Here is a 13,837-nt window from a genome sequence, read left to right on the forward strand (position 1 = left end):
CTTGATGGTTCTGTCTTTGTTTTTTGTTTTCTTTTACTGCAAAATATTTTAAGATGGCTGGAATTCTGACCTTAAAGAGATGTTCACAAATACAATAAAAATAAGAGGTTTTTGTTGTTTCAGTATTAAACACACTTGCCAGAGCACATCACATTTGGCATGAGAATGTCACTGAAAATGGACACCTTATGCTGATACACATCTGAGCCATAAAGCGTAGAATAGATGAACTATTTCACTATAGTCCATCACTATACGACTCTCTGCATCTGTGCCGTTTGTGACAGATCATGCTCATTTTCATTATGAATGGCTAAACAGACTTTCACTTCACATTTCTTACCTCTTACAGGTTTGCATCAGGCATGCAGGTACTGTATGTTTGATGACTTGCAGCTTTATAAGTGAGCTGATTCCATGGGGATATTGTGCCTGAGATGGTATGAAAGTTCTGTCCATGGCATTTATTTATTTAAAAGGCTTTACCCCATTCTTTGGGACGCGGGTGGCGCTGTGGGTTAAACCACAGAGCCTAGGGCTTGCCGATCAGAAGGTCGGCAGTTCGAATCCTCACGATGGGGTGAGCTCCCATTGCTCGGTCCCTGCTCCTGCCCATCTAGCAGTTCGAAAGCATGTCAAAGTGCAAGTAGATACATAGGTACCGCTCCGGAGGGAAGGTAAACAGCGTTTCAATGTGCTGCTCTGGTTTGCCAGAAGCGGCTTAGTCATGTTGGCCACTTGACCCGGAAACTGTACGCTGGCTTCCTCGGCCAATAAAGCGAGATGAGCGCTGCAACCCCAGAGTCGGCCATGACTGGACCTAATGGTTAGGGGTCCCTTTACCTTTTTTAACCCCATTCTTTAGCTAGAAAGACTCCAAAAACATCTTACATATGATGAGTAACAGAGAATGGAGCCCTTCCCCACATGTTTACAATCTAGAAAACATCACACAAAAGGGGGAAAAGATGAGGGAAGAGGAAAACTTGCAAAGTCAGGGCCTGGTTCTTACTATGCAAAATTCTTATAACGTGCATCTTAAATAAAATTAGTTTGGGGAGAGCCAAATGGAGCTTGTATTTCAGCAGAACTAATGGAGTGGGTCTTGCTTCCCCATCTTTTCCTCTCCTGCAGCAAGATGGAATAGTGACCATTACATGTTATTTAGCCCATGAAACCCCAGTTCTGAAGGAAATGTTGACTTCTTATTGTAGTCATCAAGATGAAATCATGCATGTGCAAAGGTGCCTTTAAATCACAGGTTGCCAATGTTTTTTGTCCTGTCAGCACATTTGTAAACTGGAGCAGCACTCATGGAACCACACACAAACACACACACACAAACAATATCACACATGCACCTACCCATCCAATAGTTAGGCTTGAATTGGGGGGGAAAGACCAATTGGCTACAACAGAGTGGTTTCAAGCCTAATTTTAACTGCAGACAGAGGGTGCCCAGGAACACCTTTGTGAGTACAAGTGCCCCACTGGGACACCCTCCTTAGATTACCAATATTTTATATATGCGCCTTACAAATTTGCACTTTATACAGTCATTATTGTTATCTCTAGGAAATGGGATTTGGCTAAATTAAGCCTCTGTGCATACTCTTCCTTCTCATATCTATATAACACATTAAGGTTGGTTTTTTCCCCCTCCAGTGACAAATGATACATCGTTGGTTTTGCTTAATAATTGATTACTATTTCCCCTGTCCTACAAGATCAAAGCCTAGAATTAATGCAGCATTCTGATAAAGGATAGGGAGAGCATGGATGCCACCGCCCTGTAGCTTTGGGCAGCAGCTGTCTGCCAGTGACGGGGCAGCAGCTGTCTCCCGGTGACAAGAGTGATGACTATTCTGTAGACTTGTCATTCACAGCAGTGCCTAGAGTCAGACTGTGATCTCTGCACATCAAGACTGAAATGTGCTCACATCAGAATGAAGAGTGCTCCACTATGCATCCTTGTAAACAGAAAGATCCACAGGCCCCTTACAGGAAGAGGTGTCACATGACAGACTTCTGGCCTGATTTCAAGGCTTACCTCAGCAACAAATATATTTCTGGGACAGAGCTGCTCGAATGGCGGGGCTGAACACCACCCTGATTCAGTATGGTACACTGTTAATACAGTGGTACCTCTGGTTACGAACTTAATTCGTTCCGGAGGTCCGTTCTTAACCTGAAACCGTTCTTAACCTGAGGTACCACTTTAGCTAATGGGGCCGGCTGCACCACCGCGCGATTTCTGTTCTCATCCTGAAGTAAAATTCTTAATCCGAGGTACTACTTCCGGGTTAGCAGAGTCTGTAACCCGAAGTGTTTGTAACCTGAGGTGTTTGTAACCCAAGGTACTACTGTACCAGATTAGCAAAATTCATGGCCTGCAAGTGAGGGGTGTGTGTTTCTTGTCACTATGTCCCACTTTTTACAATTAGCCCTTCCACTCTGATCAAGTACAGCAATAATAACACCTAAGTTGCTTTGAAGATGACATATCACAAATAAAAATCAATGGCAAAAAATACAGGGTGGGGGGAATCCACATTTTAGAGCAGCACAGCACTGGGACCCGATTGTTCCTACAATGCATCCAGCATTTTTATCTAAAACTCCCTCTCTGTTTGTCTCTTTCCTAGAATGCCAACTCTTGAAATAAAAAAGCTGGCTCCTGGGTAGAACCTAGCAGCAGAACTGGAACGACATGTTTTTGGTTGCCATACATCCCAAATTTCCTGTACAGTGGTACCTCAAGTTACGAACTTAATTCGTTCCGGAGCTCTGTTCTTAACCTGAAACTGTTCTCAACTGTTCTCTTAGCTAATGGGGCCTCCTGCTGCTGCCGTGCCGCTGGAGCACAATTTCTGTTCTCATCCTGAAGCAAAGTTCTTAACCCGAGGTACTATTTCTGGGTTAGTGGAGTCTGTAACCTGAAGTGTATGTAACCTGAAGCGTATGTAACCCAAGGTACCACTGTACATAGCCGGTATTCAGCTCTTGTAAACAGCATCTAGGCTGAAATCAGGACGTATGGCAGCTCATGTTGGCAGTGTAGATTTTGGCTCTAAAACACTCAACTATGCCCAAAAAAGCTCAACAATTTTTGTGTCTGGAGGACACACATGTATACGAGCAATAATTATTGCATAAGCAAAGCAACATTAGAAATGCCTTTTTTAAAATTGAAAGAATGATTTTCAAAATTACTATTGAATTGTGTGATAAAGGATGGATTGGATGCAGAGATGAGAAGCAACAACATGCAGGATTATGGACAGCAGGAAGGTTTGTCACCTGAAGGTAGGTGTGTGTGTAATCTAATACAACGTTTAAGGGTGGAGAAATGACACACCCACCATATAATTAATATTAATATTAAGTATACTGAAATATTAAACAAAAAATATACTACCCACTAATGAACAGATAAACAACTCCCCCCCCCCTTTCCCCTCCCCACCCCACCCAAATCTCCCAAGGCAACGCACCCAGGCCGCAACCACACACTTCACTGCCCCACTTCACACCCTGGGTATTTTTGCTTGGAGAGCCAGTGCGGTGTAGTGATTAAGAGCGGTAGTCTCGTAATCTGGGGAACCAGGTTCGTGTCTCCGCTCCTCCACATCCAGCTGCTGGGTGACCTTGGGCCAGTCACACTTCTCTGAAGTTTCTCAGCCCCACCCACCTCACAGAGTGTTTGTTGTGGGGGAGGAAGGGAAAGGAGAATGTTAGCCACTTTGAGACTCCTTCGGGTAGTGATAAAGCGGGATATCAAATCCAAACTCTTCTTCTTCTTCTTGGTTTGAACATGTCCTTGAACACATGTTTTCCAAAATAAATATGCATTCTGCACTTGGTTATAAAATGCTACTGTCAGCTATCAGCGCCCCCTGGCATGAACACAGACCGAAATGAATCTGGTTGTGGTGTCATGAACAACCAGAAAACACTGGGGAAGAACAACTTCACGGCACTCTAAGGCAGTAACGTGAACACACCCTCAGTTGTGTGAAGAAGCTAGCCTACTGTACAAAGATAAAACCACATGCATTGCGCTATCTTCTTTTGCCTCTCTCTGGCCCTGCCCACCATCAGCATGGTAGTTGCATGGAAGAGAATGACGCACTCAGACTGAAAAACCTTCCCTGCTGCTCCTCTACACTACTTTTATTGAGGATTTGCTCTTAGCAGATGCTATTAGCAACGCTAAGTTTTCCTCACTGATTTCGAGCTGAACATTTTAGTGAGTGCATACCAGGGAGCCTTTGAGATCCCCCCTCAGCATAACTGAGCCTCAATGTTATTGGTTTTGCAGGAGTGAGAAAACCCTGTGTGTTCACTCAAATCTCAAATATCCCCTGGTTTTGCCAACCTGACAAATGTGATCATATGCTCTCCCTGGTCATAATTGCTTCTTCAACCTAATGGTTGTTAACCTTTGCCGGCAGCCATTTTGTTGAGGGCATGGCAGGCAAAGATCCCTCACAAGAAGCACATCATTAAGCACAGATGCCACACTACTCTGAGGAAAAAGAAGAAACAGAATTCACTCATGGAGGAGTGGAGAAACTTCCCATGCCCTGGGTGCCTTAGTGTGGTCACATTCACTCCATTAATTTAAAGTACTATGATACTACTTTAAACCGTCATGGCTTCCCCCAAAGGATTCTGGGAACTGTTGTTAAGGGTGGTGAGAGTTCTTAAGAAACCCCCATTCTCTTCACAGGGCTAAAATTCCCACAGTAGTTTTTAACAATGAATCCTTCTTCCCAGGGAACTCTGGGAATTATAGCTTTGGGAGGGCCATGGGGGTATCCTAACAGCTCTCAGCAGCTTTGCCAAATTACAATTCCCAGAATTCTCTGGAGGAAGCCATGATGGTTTAAAGTGGTATCATAGTGCTTTAAATGTGCAGTGTGAGTGCGGTCTGCAAGTCTCCATTCTTGCCTCTGAAGACAGGAAGGGATATTTGAAGGTTTTACTCCTTCCCAGCAGTGTTAGAAAGTGAGATATGAAAGCTAGGAGCTGAATGGCACCTTAAACCTAGGTTATGGGCTCAACAACGGAATGCCTAGGTGTGGCATCTGAATATAGACTGCATTTTTAATCAAGACTTATATTGGCTTATATCTTGATCAGGTTCCTAAATTAAATGGGCTTAGATTTTCAAAGGTTTCATGCCAGGCAGAAAAAACCTTGGCAAGAGGTTTTCTCCTAAGACAAGAGGGCCCCATTGATTTATAGTAGAAAAACAATTCTCAAAGTCATAAAAAAAGGGGAAATTACATATGCTGCCCCAAGGCTGAAAAAACACTATTAAGAATGGGTAAATAGTAAAATAATACCAATGTGCCTCCCAGTAAAATGAGCCATATCTTCTTCCTAAGGTTGAAAGGCCAAGAGCAGTGAAAAAGACAACTGACTTGGCTGGAGAAGAAGCTTCTTTTTACTTTATTTTTAGGCTGGAAAGGGGGGTGAAAGGAGGGGTGTACACAGAAGAGGTTTCTTTTTAAAAGCTGTTTTTTACTGAGTTCCTTCCTTTTTACTTTACAAAGGTTTTATTCTTTTAAAAGGCTACCTATGATAATGTATGAAATATATTAGCTTAAATATATTGGCTTAAATGTAATTATGCAAAGGATTTAAGAAATGCTAGATTCATAGAGTCATATTGCAATAGGAGACCAGAGGGGCAAATGAGCCTAGCCCCCCCCTTGCCAGACAGGAGACGCCATCGAACACTTCTGATATATAGTTGTCAGGCATTTGTTTAAAAGACCCTCAAATGAAGGAGATCTTTCAATGTTGATGTGAACTCAAGATCCTTGACATCTGTTGAACATAAAAATGTAAGATTAAACATTTGTTTTAGAAGGCAATAGGGCAAGAGGTGAGCTGGTAATTAAGATTCCATGTAAGATATATTATTACTTATATGTCAAATATATAGCTCTTTGTCTCCCTTATAAGGACAGGAGGATATGGGTGTATCTTTTTGTGATTAGTTATAGCAATCAGCCAATAGGAAATCCAACCAGGCTGATTGAACAGAGGCAGCCCAAGGAGGAGCAAAGGGGGCTGGATTAAGGGAATATAAGTGCTGGCCATAATGGCAGGAGGCAGGCCAGAGCTTGGTAACCATATACCACTGAGCCTCTCATTTATTTGTCTGACAAATAAATTATTATTTTAATTTCTCTGTTGCTGCGTTGAATATTTCATTCCAGCTAAGCGTTAACCACAAGCAGGGTGCTACATTTTATGGTGCCTGCGACTCGGATAAGTGGTCTGCTGGAACGCAGCCCCTTCGCCCTATTGGACAGGGTACAAGAGAGAGGATCTCTAAACTGCTTCCCAGCGCGCACTGGTAAATTTTTCCAGGGGGAACGCAGAAGTCTCGTCTGTCTGATACCCTGCCCACTGACGGCGACGGACCGGGGGGGACCAGAGAAATAAACAGGCAACCAGCTAAGGGTAAGTGCACTAAGGGGTTTTGGCCCTCCAATTAATTGGGAGGAAGAGAAGTCCTGATCAAACTTCTGCGTCTCAGTAAAGGGGAACTGAGTACGCTAGGTGGCTGGGTACATCAGATGGTGATCTGGTGTAGGGAAAAGGGAAGATTGGGAGGTAGAGTGTGGTTGAAGTATCTAGCGCATTGCATGTGTGAGAAAGTACAATGTGTAGCTGACCTAAGTGTGGAGTGAGTACTACTTCGTTTCCCAGTAAGGCGTGTGTGTGAGTGACTGAGTGGATACTTCACAGGGCCATACAATGGGAGTTGGGGGTTCAAAGGGGGAAATACACCTCTTGAATGTATGTTAAATAATTTTAAGAAAGCCTTCTCAGGGGCATATGGAGTCAAAATGACGCCAGAGCGCTTGAGAACGTTATGTGAATTAGGGTAGCCAAAACAAAGTACTGGATGGCCATCCCAGGGAACCTTTGATATAAATTTAGTAAGCAAACTTTGGTTTAACATCACCAAAGAAACTGGAGGGTGCCCAGAACAATTTTCATATATAGATTCCTGGCTGAGCACATTAAAAAAAAAAAAATCCTCCATGGATAAGGGAATGCAAAGTCCAACGATGCAAATTATTGGCTGTAAAAGCCGAAGCTAGGAAAGGAATCTTGCCAAATAAACTTAAACCCATTTTTGAGGGACCAGAGGAAGAGGTGCTTCCACCTCCCCCCTATGCTCCACATCGAAGGGAGCCTAATTCAAACCCTCCACCAGTTGTAACCCCAAGGCAAGAAACTGGAACGAATAATGGGGGTGGAGTCACAGAGCTTGATTCCTTGATAGATTATGATAAATATCTTCAGGAGGCATTGGAGTCCTATAATGAAGCCCAAGCAGAAGTGGTTATTCCACCTGTGAGTCCCAGTAGAACTCCATCTACAGTCTCTTTTAGTGGAACAACTGATTGCCTACCCCAAACCCCTGTACATCCAAGTCCTAGAGAATTATTACAGAAGTTACAGGGAGACCTTAATCGGTCAGCAAGCAATACAGCCAGGCGTATAAAGCTGCTAAAAGAACGCCTTGGGACAAATACCATCCCCTATGATTTGAGGCCCCTAGAGCAAAGTGAAGAAAAAGGTCACGTAGTAGCCCCTCTTAGAAGAGTATTTGATGCACTTGAGGAGCCTGTGCTGGTTAATGGGCAACCTGGACCACGGCCACCTCGAACTTCGACCCTGCAATGTATTCCATTCACAACTACAGATCTGATGAATTGGAAAACACCCCATCTTTCGCAGAAAAACCTCAGGCTATGATGGACTTGGTGACCTCAATAGTAATAGTCCTATTTGGACAGATTGTCGCCAGCTCCTGAATACTCTTTTCACCACTGAGGAAAGGAGAGACATAATTGAAAAGGCACAGATATATTTGCGTGAGCAGGCCAGAGTGGGAAATATTTATAATATTGACCATCATCTCCAGGACAACTTTCCCTTGGAAGATCCTAATTGGGATCCAAACAATGCAATTCACCTGGCCAGGCTTACTACCTACCGCCAGACGCTTGTGCAAGGCATCTGCAGGGCATGCCAGAAGCCCACTAATATGTCTAAAGCAGGGGTGTCAAACTCAAATTCATCGGGGGCCGCATCAACAGTTTGGTCACCCTCAAAGGGTCGGTTGTATCTGTAGGACTATGTGTCCACTCTTTATTTGTATGGTGCATGTATGGGGACATATTTATACTACTGCTGGCATTATATCACTCCGTTTCTCCTCTCTTCTACAATGGGAATAACCATGGCCTACCTCCTAGGATTGTTGTGAGATCACATTAAGTGTGTGCAGTCGGGTACTGCTGCTGCAAGGCTGAAAACAAGAAACCAGCTCCCTAAAATACAAGCTGGCAATAGCCCATTATGTGGGTCAGAGGCGGCTCTGGTGCAAGTTCAGCTTTTCTGCGGAGCTCAGAGAGGCATTTGCCACCCTAACCCACCACGCTCCGTTGGCCCCAGTGTCTGTTGCGTGTGCCCCCGGGGGGGGGGGATGATTGCCACGAGGCTTCCGGCAGGTGCTTCACCCAGGAGGGAGAGGGCCCAGCCTGCCTCCATCTCTTACGGCCCTGCACCCCAGGGACCAGGCCGGGCTGTGCCAAGCCTGCAAAGGAAAAGCACAGGCTGCTTTAATATCCCCATGTGCTTGCTGACCCATAACACTGTTTCGTGTTCGGTGCGCACCCACAAAAAGACTTAAGTTGTCACCTTTTGAGCTCCTGTATGGGAGGCCGCCCTCCTTTGTTCAGGATATTCCAACTGACCTCAAACAAATAGGAGACCATGTGACACAGGGACAAGTGCAATCTCTCCCGTGTTTTTGTCTCTCTCCCGTGTTTGTTTGTTTTTTTATCTTAACAGGTGGGCCCTCAAGCACACGCCGTGCAGCATTGCCAAGCCGATTCATCAGCTCCAGACTGGCATAGCATATGGGTGAAAGAGTGGAAACGTGATCCACTTGCACCTAAGTGGCGTGGACCTTACACCGTCCTGCTCTCTATTCTAACAGCGGTGAAGGTAGCTGAGGTGACCCCCTGGATTCATCACTCTCGTTTAAAGAAGTCTGAAGGCAGTTGGACATGCAAAGGTGACCCCTCTAATCCTTTAAAACTGACTCTCTCCAAAAACCCCTGTATCTAGCCCTACCGGGAGCGGGTTAGGTCACGGGCAACATTTGACGACCGGCCTGCTGCAGCCACAACCTGGAAGCTGGCTGACCTGCGCACGCCTGAAGCTTGAGGAGCGTCTAAACCAGCAATTGTGAACGGGAAGATTCTCTTATACAATTGATTGACTGCCCCCTTGTGGAACAATTATAAGTGATATTACTCATTGGGGATCCTCGGGATATATGTTTCGGTCTTGGTGGTTCCCCATTTCTGTCACTGGGGGAATTATATTGGGACTAATAATTATTTGCTATCACAATAAGGTAATCTTTTGTGGAAGGAATGCATATGCTAGACATCAACATGATTTTATTATTAATCCTGATCCCTTGGGAAGGGGAAGGGTCCATGAATCTGACCAAATTTGCTAAATATGGATTCCGCCATGACCACAATATGTGGGTAGGCTTAGCTGAGATGATAGCCAATGTTGCAAATAGGACTAATTGCCTTGTTTGCTCTCTTGGGCCAGATGATTCAGAGGGAGGTATGCCCTTATTACCAATACCATTAAGTGCCATTGGTATGGTAAGCGAAATGCCACACCAAACAGAAGTACAGAATTTCCCCGGTTGGAACTCAACTAAACCAATACGAGTTATACCTGTGCAAGGGGAAATCTGTGTACATAAATCATCAGATGCAGCTGATTCTACCATGATAGGCTCTTCTCATTGTCACTATACTTGGGATTATATTAAGAATAGTCAAACCTGGGCAAACGGTACTACGTATCGAACTCGGAATACCTTGCCCTGTGCACCTCCTTTTATTCATGCATGGAAAGTGGTATGGAACATAACTGTGACAGAAAAAGGCAATCTAACATACTGCACTGTGAACTCTCTACCTCTTTTGATATTTTCGCCTTCTGTACTCCACGTACCAAAAACCTCAGACCCAATGGTTGTGGTGGATATGTGGAGAATGGGCATACAAGAAACTCCCTTCCAAATGGAGTGGGACTTGTTTCCTGGGATGGGTATTACCACCAATGTGGATTATGCCCACTAGTTCAGCTAAGCGAACACGAAGGAATGCTGATATTTCTCGTATAGCAGGAGGAAGTACCCAAAGTTGGAGCGGTACTGATGATTGGCCGCCAGAGCGCATTATAGCCTATTATGATCCTGCCTCCTGGAATCCTGGTGAGCTCATACAAGGGGCACGGGATCCTATTTATAATCTAAACAGAATAATTCGATTGCAAGCAGTAGTGGAACTTGTAACCAATGCAACGGCCCAGAGTTTGAGACTTATTGCACAACAGTTGGATGAAAGTAGAGCCGCCATTATGCAGCTGAAAATGGGAATGGATTATGTACTTGCCAGGCAGGGAGGCCTATGTGGAGTCTTGAACTTGACAGGGAATGCCTGTTGCTTTAACATTTCTGATAATGGTGAGGCAATCCGTGTGTTGGCTACAAAGATGGAGAATATAGCACATGTCCAAGTATAAACATGGGAAGGATGGGATATGGGATGGCTCACCAATTGGTTACCTAATGTTGCGGGACTCAAAGGGATATTATTGTCTTGCTTGTTTTTCTTGACGGTAGTAATAATGGTTTTATGTATGGTGCCATGTATCATCTCATGTTTTAGAAGTACAATTAGCAAGATGATTTCGAATGAAACTCTACCTCATATCATGGCCCTATACAGAGCTTTACCTCAGGAATATGATGAAGATCAAGCTATCAAGGACGCTTGGTAAGCAAGGTCCTTGAGCTTGAAAGGGGGGAATGTGGCATCTGAATATAGACTGCATTTTTAATCAAGACTTATATTGGCTTATATCTTGATCAGGTTCCTAAATTAAATGGGCTTAGATTTTCAAAGGTTTCATGCCAGGCAGAAAAAACCTTGGCAAGAGGTTTTCTCCTAAGACAAGAGGGCCCCATTGATTTATAGTAGAAAAACAATTCTCAAAGTCATAAAAAAAGGGGAAATTACATATGCTGCCCCAAGGCTGAAAAAACACTATTAAGAATGGGTAAATAGTAAAATAATACCAATGTGCCTCCCAGTAAAATGAGCCATATCTTCTTCCTAAGGTTGAAAGGCCAAGAGCAGTGAAAAAGACAACTGACTTGGCTGGAGAAGAAGCTTCTTTTTACTTTATTTTTAGGCTGGAAAGGGGGGTGAAAGGAGGGGTGTACACAGAAGAGGTTTCTTTTTAAAAGCTGTTTTTTACTGAGTTCCTTCCTTTTTACTTTACAAAGGTTTTATTCTTTTAAAAGGCTACCTATGATAATGTATGAAATATATTAGCTTAAATATATTGGCTTAAATGTAATTATGCAAAGGATTTAAGAAATGCTAGATTCATAGAGTCATATTGCAATAGGAGACCAGAGGGGCAAATGAGCCTAGCCCCCCCCTTGCCAGACAGGAGACGCCATCGAACACTTCTGATATATAGTTGTCAGGCATTTGTTTAAAAGACCCTCAAATGAAGGAGATCTTTCAATGTTGATGTGAACTCAAGATCCTTGACATCTGTTGAACATAAAAATGTAAGATTAAACATTTGTTTTAGAAGGCAATAGGGCAAGAGGTGAGCTGGTAATTAAGATTCCATGTAAGATATATTATTACTTATATGTCAAATATATAGCTCTTTGTCTCCCTTATAAGGACAGGAGGATATGGGTGTATCTTTTTGTGATTAGTTATAGCAATCAGCCAATAGGAAATCCAACCAGGCTGATTGAACAGAGGCAGCCCAAGGAGGAGCAAAGGGGGCTGGATTAAGGGAATATAAGTGCTGGCCATAATGGCAGGAGGCAGGCCAGAGCTTGGTAACCATATACCACTGAGCCTCTCATTTATTTGTCTGACAAATAAATTATTATTTTAATTTCTCTGTTGCTGCGTTGAATATTTCATTCCAGCTAAGCGTTAACCACAAGCAGGGTGCTACATAGGTGCACTTTTTTTATAAGAAGAATACAAAGCTGATAATGAATGAGCTGCAGCTAAAATCTTATTTGTTTTTCACATGGTCTAATCCTTCCCCTGCCCACCCCCCTAATTTTCTTAAGAGGGGCTCTTATCCTGTCTTCAGAGAGTAGCTGGAAGTGGGGAGGCAGAAAAAAGGCCCTCTGTTCCTTCTACTCTGCAGTTTTAATCTGAAAACCTAGGTGCAATACTGCGCCCAGAGCTCAGAAACTGCGCTAATGTTAGCTCACTATAACTTCAGTGGGGAAGCTGGCTAAGCTTCTAAGCAGTGAGCTCTTAAACAAATCACTTCTGGCTCCCTCAAGAATGTATATTATCCACTTTAGACTTGTTGACAAAGTAGCTTGGACTTGGTTTTGCCTCAGTATCTGCTGCTAAACTGCTAAACTAAGATAACCCTATTTTTTTTTAACCACATTAGGTATCATATGCCAAAAAAGGTTTTCTCCAGGTCTTATTAGTGATGTTATTTGATGTCTTTGCCCCAACATTGACAGTTATATTATTTTTCCATATAACAAAGCCATCATATTTCAATATTTTGAAAAGCAGTACATTTCTCAGGGGAAATTTACCATTTATAAATTTTCTGCCCACTCTGGAAGACACTGCTTTTGCCTACCAAAAATAAGTCCAGCATGTCTGATATGAGAAATTTAGACAAGGAATGGTTTCCCAGCAAACACTGTCTATTGTAAAACTGAGATGCCATAACTGACTTTTTGCAATTTCTATGGCAACCAGAATTTTTTATCTGCAAATGAAAAAGCAATGTGGGATCATGTTTCCGTTGCAACAAAATAATTGGCTGATCCAAGGAAAAAAGGGAGGAAGGACATCACAAGGTTTAAATATTAACCACAGGCATTCAAACTGTAGAATCACAACATGTGTATAACTTTCACACAAAGCATGTCCCTTCCTTTTAATTCTATGGCCAGTTAGTTCAAAGAGCTAGAAAATGGCAAACACATAAAGGTTTCAAGGTGTCATGTACTTCAACTGCCAGCTATTCACAGCTATTTTTAGTTTTGCAGCAGAAGTCAAGATATAACATGCAGTTTTTAAGAACAGGAACTAGTCTCATTGACATTAAAATGCCTAATATGAGGTCTAAACCGTCATTCAGAGCTTTGTACTGCTTCTAGTTGAGGAATAGCCTCAATGTGAGGTCTAAACTAAATTCTGGTCTGTTCAGACTTAACTTCTCCCAGAGTTTTGTAATTAGATTTTTTTCAATCTCTCATATTAGGGGTTGTCAGTCTTTTGGGTTCTACAGGCACATTTGCAAACCAGAGGAACTGCCATGGGCATTGTGCACATGCTGCAACTGTCCCATCCCATGCAAAGCACACACACACACACCCCACACACATACCATCATCAGGCTTAAAAAAAAAGCTTTCTATTGGCTATAGAAGGCTTCTTCCAAGCCTAACGTCAATGTGGGAAGGGACAATGCAGCTGCCAGGAAAGACCTCTACAGTGGTACCCCGGGTTACAGACACTTCAGGTTACAGACTCTTCAGGTTACAGACACTGCTGACCCAGAAATAGTACCTTGGGTTAAGAACTTTGCTTCAGGATGAGAACAGAAATCCCGCGGTGGCAGCAGTGGGAGGCCCCATTAGCTAAAGTGGTACCTCAGGTTAAGAACCATTTCAGGTTAAGAACAG

The sequence above is a fragment of the Podarcis melisellensis genome (genome assembly GCF_964234715.1).
Source record: "Podarcis melisellensis genome assembly, chromosome: 1".
NCBI classification, from domain to species: domain Eukaryota; kingdom Metazoa; phylum Chordata; class Lepidosauria; order Squamata; family Lacertidae; genus Podarcis; species Podarcis melisellensis.